The 8878-nt window shown below is 42.8% G+C and overlaps 1 pseudogene across 1 annotated transcript; it reads left to right on the top strand.

The window, feature by feature from the left end:
- Positions 1 to 4874: 4874 nt before the first annotated feature.
- On the top strand, positions 4875 to 6625 carry LOC310780641 (protein yippee-like 5 pseudogene; annotated as a pseudogene). The gene is made up of 2 exons: positions 4875 to 5015; positions 6404 to 6625. The product of its transcript is annotated as a protein yippee-like 5 pseudogene (transcript).
- Positions 6626 to 8878: the final 2253 nt, after the last annotated feature.

Genomic DNA, 8878 nt, shown 5'->3' with positions numbered 1-8878 from the left:
GTGATGCACAAGTTGTAAGTAAGTATGACATCACCGATGACATCACCGATGGCATCATAGCAACAACTATGACATCACCGATGACATCACAGGTGCACCTGCCGTGATGACATGCTACAGTCAGTGACATCATCGTTGGGTCGCTGGTTTGAATCCGGCCTGTGGGTGTTCCCAGGCATGGTCTCATCAGTCGGTATGAGAGGGCCTTTTCTACACAGGTCGTAATCCTAAAATGAGAGAGAGAGAGACAGATGAGATGGATGTTGGTTAGGAATGAGTAGAAGTGATTTATAACCAGTTTCCTGATAGCATCACAAAGCCTATCCTGACATACATCTCCTCTTTAGTCACTACCCGTTTCCACAAATCAAACGCAAACCCATCGTCAGCCCACTTCCCCACCCTGCCCTCCTCACCTCACAGACGGTGCAGTGGAAGCGGGTTTCCACGTGGTGCTTGCACTCGTTGCAAGTGTAGACGAAACGGTCCTGGCTTTGGTTGTGCAACTCCACCAGCATGCACGTGGAGCTCCACGTGGACCTCCTCAGGGAGCTGAACTCCAGGTGTTTGTCCCGGGCCAGCGTCAGGAAAGCGTCACGGCCGGCCATGAGGTCACACGCCATCAGGGGATCCGGGTCGGTGATGGGTGGCAAGGCGTTGGCCATGGGGCCCGCGATCAACCGAATCACAAAGAACACCTGATACAGGGAAAAGAAGAGAGTAGGTGAGGGAAAGGTGAAATGTGGTCTTGGGTAGCTCAATGTTGATCCCCAAAGTCTACGGGGAGCACCTGCAACAAGGAAAGAAATGTGCCACTTTGAAAAGACGTTGGTTGCAAGGGCTCAGCGCGTTGTGCGCGTGCAGGGAGCGGCAGCCCTGACTGTATGCCTGTCTGTTTTTTCTCTTTGCTACTAAATGCTACATTGTATGTCTGACATGTTTTGTATGCTGCTGCTTGTGCTAGCCTACATGTAGCATCCTGCTTTGCTGCCGTACTTGTGGATGTGCTTACTCAATATCCCCACCTCTATTGCACTGTTGAACAAACAGCCTGCTCTTCCCCCAGGTGTAGCACTCCAGTTAGGTTAGGTAGGTATCCAAGTAGGAGCGGTATTTAAAGCCTTGTTTGTTTGTTTTTGTTTTTACTGCTCTTACTTTGCTCTTATTCTCTTACCTCTTAATCCTATTTTTATTGGTTTATTCTTTTATTCTTTTATCTAATCCGCTGCCGATTTTTACTTTTATGATTTTTATGATTTTTATGGTATTATGGTTTTACTGCTTATTTTATTCTTCCCTTACTAATGGGTTTGGATGATTTAAACACACCATGCAATAGGGCATGTGCTATCTTTGCAATAGTGCAATCTTGTGCCTAGCTGGCACTCTTCCTGTGTTTTAGTGCAATGCTGTGACTGTGACCGTGTCTGTTCTGTGTTACTGTGTCTGTTACACCGATGTTGGTACAAGAACTTTTTGCCCAAGACAAATTTCCCTCCTGGGACAATAAAGTTTATCTCATCTCATCTCATCTCAATATGTCTGCTATCTGTGCCAATTTTGCTTGCGCTTTTTACTGTTGGATTTTAATGTTTGTTTCCATGAAGGACCACAATGGAAATAAGTGTTTTAATTAATACTTTCTTGTGCTATCCTCTGGGGTCAAATTCACATGAAGTAGCCTACTTTTACCATGTAGCCTATGTTTTACTTTGTTTATCCCAAATCAAATCAAATCAAGTCTTTTTTTAGAACAGATGTTGTGGTCCAGCTCATTATCTGGCCCAAGCCGGATCTTTGTAATCACGACACTCATAATCAGTTACCTTTTCAAGATACTCTAACCGCCCAAGGTATATTTGAATCATTGAGATGTTGCCCCTGCTCGCTTAAATTGATTGAGTCAATTGACCAGAAAAGTAATAGTAAATTAACATTAAAAAAAATGAAACAAATAACTAAAGAATCTGAGATTAAGTGGGTGGCTAAATTAGACACATCTACAAATAGACAACAGACTAGTGCTGGAGAGGTGGACTTGGCATACACCTATCGAAATCATGTGAAATACAGTAAAATAGGCCTACAAGAAATATTGTGAATGTGACTTATAGATTTTCTTTTAACAGGTAGAAACATTGATATTTTACATATTGTTTCTTCGTATTTATTTGTTAGACAAGCTTTGAAAAGCGTCAGATCGACTGCACATCTGGATGTAGACCTAATTTAAAGCCCTGCATGTCATATGACGTCTGTAAATCCATGTGTAAATCTGGGGTACTGATAGGCTATAGTATTCTTTGTCTTTCAATGGGTTGGATTATCATCTGTGACATATCCCTTCTCTGTTTTGTTTCACTACTGCAGGGTTGCCAGTCACTCTTTTGTAATAGATTTCAAGCATATTTCAAGGACAGATTATTCAAAATTACTGTCCAATAATTCACAGAGATGTTCAGATATACCAGTCTCATAAGTCCTCTGCTGTTTCCGAATGACCTTGATGATGCTTGATTGTGAAGACTATGTTCATTGAATGGCGAAACCGTTTCGCCGTGACAGAAAGTTGTTAAACCTGAATGTACATTGTTCAGTCTGCACCACACTTGAAGACATCTACTTGCCAATATACCCATTTATAGTCATAGCACCCCCCACTGGCAACACCAAAGGTGGTTTGTAATTTGACTGTAGGCTACATGGTCAAATCTGCCCCAATCTTTACATGTATGAAGGTGAAAGACATGTTGTAATTGGCAAGAGGGTTGGTAACAGCTGGTAGCATTTTAGACAATTGACTGACTAAGCTGGCAGCCTACCATGTGGCAGTATTGAGCCAATCATGTTCCTGGGAGGAGGGACTAGGACCCACAGGTGAGGGATAAATGCTTGAACTGAAACAGAACATCAGATCGGAGTTGAGATGCCAGATTTGACTGCAGGAGTCCAGAGGAGGAGCGGCTGAGTTGCGGAGCAGTGTTGAGCCCATGGCCGTAACTAGCTATGAGGACGGGGAGGTCCGGACCTCCCCTAATATTTCAGAGGATTTTTTTTTTTTTTTTTTTTTTTTTATAAAACAATCTGCATGGAAAAGCATGAAAAACACGGGATCGCTTTTATTTTGAAACGAAAGGCAGGTCAGGCAGGAAGTCATCTGACGCCGCATCCGCGGTAACTTGATTCCGAGAGAGCAGCAGTATGGTGGTGAGTGATGACTGTCTGTCTGCCTGGCGAGATAATTGAAGGTGAGCGAGCTGCGAGACAGTGAGCGAGTGAACGACAGACAGTGAGTGACACTGACAGATTTTTTAGCAACAACCAAGAAAGTAAGTGTCTAGTCTGTCTCTTAAGTAATGTTACCTGTGTGACACGTTGGGATGCTACTGGCTAATCATGCATGATGCCAATTGCCAAGCTCCCGAAGTCAGGTATGCAGGTGGCTATATGCATGGTTTCAGTTTCATGACCCAATAAGTAACAAAAAGAGGTGGTGTAAAGTTAAAAACAACATAATATATTTTATTTTATTTTTCAATCGTTCCTATCAGGAATAAATAAATGTCCCTCTGTATGTTTTTTTTTATTATCGATGATGACTTTGTGTGTTGTGTACGGCTTGGGTTGTGTACCTGTGTTTGTAGGTGTCATTTTGATATGAATTTGGCTAAAACAGTTTGTGTTTGTTAGTTACAATTATCTTGACAGGAGAGCTGAGCAGGTGGTGACATGAAAGAGAATATACTGAATAATGACATCACAACAGTATAATCCTAATGTTGATTTAAAATGATATATTACTCTAAATATGGCTAAAAAAGGGGGGGAAAAAACCTCAAATCCGCCTCCCCTTGCTGGACCTCCCCTATTTCGGAACCCTGGTTACGGCCCTGGATACACTGTTTGTTGTAATGTCGATCTAGTGTGGTAAAGTCAATGTGAGAAAGGATCGCTGAATTGTGACACTCGACTGTTTAGCCCGCTCCGAACACCGGTGAAGCAGCAGTACCGTTACAGCACGAATAGACACGCATCAAAAACCAAGTGGCGGCTGGCTTGACTGTGGTTTCGCAAACGACGGCTCAGTTGACCGCAGTGTCCTTTAGGGGCTTCCAGGGGGTCCCCAACAAAAAGGAGGATAACATTTTCCTGATACCATCCATAACACAATGACAACATGTAGCCTATGACTGTTTTGGTCATGCGGTGTCATACACTTTCTGTAATACAAGGTCTAAAAACAAAAATCGTATCAGATGGGGGACCCTGGGACAAAATCGTATTAACTGGGGGTCCGTGGTCTAATTTGTGTCATTTTAGACGTCCTTGACAAAAAATTGAGAACCACTTGTGTAAATAGTCACAGTGATCATATATGTACAATTAAACACCCTACAACACATGGAGCTTTCATGGTCTCCACAAAGTCCACTAATGCTGTGACATATTCAGTCATCCAATGTCTTGCCTTGCCATTGATGTCAGCCTTGTCCATTTTCCCCATTTCTCCTGACATCGCTCCTCTTGAACTTATCCTATGTATGAGTTAACTGTTCCATATCATATCTTCCATTCACAATTTTCAGCCAATCTTGTGTTGGTGGTCCTGCCGTGCCGTGTACCATCTCTTCGTGCTACCAATGGGACTTCTCTTAACAGTTGACACAATATCTCTGTCATATAACCACAGTACATTACTATACATTACAATCTATATAACCACACCACAGTACATTACTATACAGTACAATATCTCTGTGATTATACCCAAAACCAATTTGCCAACATTTTCTCCCCCTTTACTGTGTGCGTGTGCGTGTGTCTAACCATGCTTCCGTCTTTGCATAAGGTTGTTCTTCTCTGGCGGGGGCAACATGGGTCGCATCTTCTTGGACCACATCGGTGGGAGCCGCCTCTTCTCCTGTGCCAACTGTGACACCATCCTGACCAACCGCTCCGAGCTCATCGCCACACGCTTCACCGGGGCCACAGGCCGCGCCTTCCTGTTTAACAAGGTGGACACAAAGCACTCGTCTCACATACGCTTCTACGGGCATGCATTGCACCCTCACTTTCATATCTTCCACACTCAATTGAAATGTGCATCTGCAGCTGATATTACTCTGTCTGTAGCAGGCTCTTTTTTCCCCAATGTTTTATTTTCTATTTGTTTGAACAATACACTAGCAGGACAGAACAGGCTCAGACACCGGAAAAGAAGAAAAAAAACAATGGTATATTCGACATTCAACATTACAACGTGGTGCTAGTAGCCACATAAAGTGTTTATGTGCTTGTAAGGGATATTATGCATGGGATCCCATGCAATGGGTATATGAGAAACCAGCCAGGCAAGTCACCTGTCACCCCCAGACAGCCTAAAACTTCTTAAGTGAGTTGGTCCTCAGGAACCTACATGTAAGTCTCTCCAACCGTATAATCAAATTCATGTACGTCAACCACCATTGAAAAGAAGGTGAAGAGGGGGACTTCATTCCTTCAGAATGTTTTTTTTTTTTGCAACAGTAGTCCCTTGTGTTGGAGACTGTTGCACAGCTGTAGTGAAGTTCAGAGAGGACTCCGAGCAGCCGAAGATGGTGAGTGCTGCCTCCGGCTGGAGGGTTATTTTGTAGGCCTTAAGAGTACCAATCAAATATTTTGGCCCAGAATCCTCTAACACTTGACACCTGTCACACAGTGGCGAGACAGAAAGGAAGAACTTGTGTAACGTATGCTTGGAATAGTGAAGACGGTGAGCAACTTCAAATTGGATCAACTGGTGTCTGCTAGCAGGCTCATTTTTAAAGCTAAAGTGAATATCCTGTCATCATATGAAAACTCGAAGATAAGGCCCAAGACATCTGTACAATACATCCATGTCATGCTAGCTTTGTCGGGAAGGGGGCTAAATAATGCTCTAAAGTTAGGCAAAATTTTGGTAAGGGGAAAAACTGGCATGGCCATTTTCAAAGTGGTCCCTTGACCTCTCACCTGAAAGAATGGATTCTATGGGTACTCACGAGTCTCCCCTTTACAGACATGCCCCACTTTAGGCGAAACACTGAGGAAAGCCGAAGTGCTGCTGTGTGCTTGATTCTTTTTCTCTGTTTCACGTGACTTTTCAAGCTTTGTTGGGCCGGCACCCGATGTACTTTTTATAAGGCTGAGTTGAGCACATCTTTCACTTGAGAACTTTATGCTAATCACATGCAGTTTTTTGCAAAAACCATGCAGTGTTTTGCATGCAGTATAAATATATTTTTGCCTATTCTATTGGAATATTTCTGCATACTGGTGTCCCTAAACAGTCTTGGAATTGCATGAATTGGGTATGACTGGAAAGCTTAAGACTCTTGTGGATTCAATGAGCCAGATTGTATGTATGACCCATGTTGTCCTCCAGGTGGTGAATCTGCAGCACAGCGAGGTGCAGGACCGCGTCATGCTGACTGGGAGGCACACGGTGCGAGATGTCAGCTGCAAGAACTGCAACAGCAAGCTGGGCTGGATCTATGAGTTCGCCATGGAGGACAGCCAGCGCTACAAGGAGGGCCGCGTCATCTTGGAGAGGGCGCTGGTGAGGGAGAGCGAGGGCTTTGTGCACGTGCCCTCTGACACGCCCTGAGTCCACCTGTGCTCCTCAAATACCTACCGCAACTTTCTACCAGCAACAAGTGCATGGACAGTCTGCTATTCGTCAATATGCTGCAACCACACCCAAATAACATCACAGCAGGAAAGAATCCAAAAACCCGAAAGTTTGCATCGCCTGGTTCCTTCGTCTCGAAGTCAATGGGATTTTTGGTTAGATGCCTGGAATAAGGTCTGTGGTTAAGACAAGTTTATGAAACTGTGACCTTTGTGTTCAGCGAGATCATCTTCACAGAGGAACATCAGAAGCTTTGAAATGTGCTGGACGTGCTGCAGCCTGATAAGTGCACAGAACAAGTCCCTTTTGAAACATGATGCAGTCACAGGCTATTAGTGGAATGAAATTCATATTCATCTTAGACGAAGAGCACAACAAATGGTCAGCAACCAATTAAGTGACTCACATGTTTTAGGCCTAATCACACAAATACCTAAATGCTGCTCCATCTGTTAATGGCATAAAGTTCTTAGTTCTTAGACTATGCTGAAAAAAATCGTTGGATTTTGTTATTCTTGGGCAGTGTTTAGGACCAAGTGACTCATTTAGTACTGACTCATCAAAAGTCATTTGAGTCAGAACAACTGCCAGGGTTGCAGCTTGCCAATGCAAGAGGAATGCAAAACAGACGTTAGCCAAAACCCTACAAAAAAACGACCTGTTTGTGAAAGGTAGGGTTAGAGTTTGACTAAGTAATATGAGTTTTCCAATATTTGGTTGCCTATATATGGCTCATATTGGCCTTTTACTAAATATTGGATATCTGCCTGTCATGTCATCCACATCTGATATAACAGAAGTTCCTATGACCACAGATGGGCTACAAAAAAACAGCAGGAAACTTGCAGTGAAATCTTATTTTCTCTGTGCATTTTATTTATTCATTTTGTCTTCATTTGAAGGCTTAATATATCCCAGATGGTTTTAGGGCTACAAAAAATAGCATGGAAAACCTGCAGTGACATTTTATTTTCTCTGTGCATTTTATTTTTTAATTCCGTCTTCATTAAAGGCTTAATGGATCCCAGATGGTTTTAGTGTTCCATGATGATCTAATTGTTTTTCCACCATTCCAAGAATGAAATTCTGTCAAACACTAAATGTGTATTTTTGCATGAAAATGGTCAAATTTAAAGACATTGAATATGGGCACAAAATATTGGCTATTGGCAGTTTCAAATATATCAATAGTAGACTGAACTAGACCCATTTATTACAAAGACTACACTACACTACTGTATGTTTAAAACAGGTGAAAGGAAAAACCTAGTACTGTTGTGTTTAGTAGGGCGGCCTCTAGTGTCCATGTGAAGGAGAAACATGCATTTTCCAACGAGATAGAGAATGTGATGTGGTTGAAGAAACTGCAAATGATAAATTGGAATCATATGATCCAGCTGCTTATTGTATGCACAAGTCTTATGGAGATGTATATATGGATCAGAGAACATTTAAACATGAGCATCCAAGGGCCATTTAACAATTTATTGATGATGAAGGAAGATGGATGATACAAGGATGTACAAAGGTGTTGGCACAACTGTGTGTGTGCCATGGATTGTAAGAAGTGTGTGAAACGGGGTGTAAACGAGCAATATAACGCCAACGAAAGGTAAACCTCCCCCACACACACATACAGTGTAGGCCAGCTCTAAACAGAGTGGTGTAACCAGTCCTGATTTTGGGCGGCTGTGTACTGAAGTGCAAGTGTGGCGAGGTGAGGGTGTGATGGATTGTAGGTGATTTAGTCCAAGAAGTGACAGGACAGGCGTTTGATGTCCCCCAAGAGGGCTAGATTCATTGGCAGACAGAAGGTGAACAAGTGCTTTGCCTTCAAGTTGGTAGCAGAGGAGCCAGACTGACATTACAGCCAGGGTGGTGTCCTGTGATGAGGGGGAGGAGCCACCTGGGCCACCCCAAAGTCTACATCAACCTGGATAAAGATGACAATAATCCACTGTAATCATTAGTTTCAAGCACCAGCAGCATGATTGAGATGCCTTATGTCCTTCCTGTTCTGTGCATTGTCATTGTAAAAGTCTAAATTATATTATATAGGCTACCAAGGAAATAAATTATATTCACTATGAAAGAAAAGAAAGAAAGAAGCTGGTTCCAGGCCGCATTTCTCCTTTCATTTTCCCCATTGGAAATGTGATCAAACTACTAGACATTTTTATTTTAGATTCCCGCCGCCGGCATATACAGGCCTAAGAAACAAACACACCC

This window comes from Poromitra crassiceps (assembly GCF_964638095.1).
Source record: "Poromitra crassiceps genome assembly, chromosome: 8".
NCBI classification, from domain to species: Eukaryota; Metazoa; Chordata; class Actinopteri; order Beryciformes; family Melamphaidae; genus Poromitra; species Poromitra crassiceps.
Note: the sequence above shows the minus strand (reverse complement) of the source record. Positions and strands in the feature narration are given on the sequence as shown.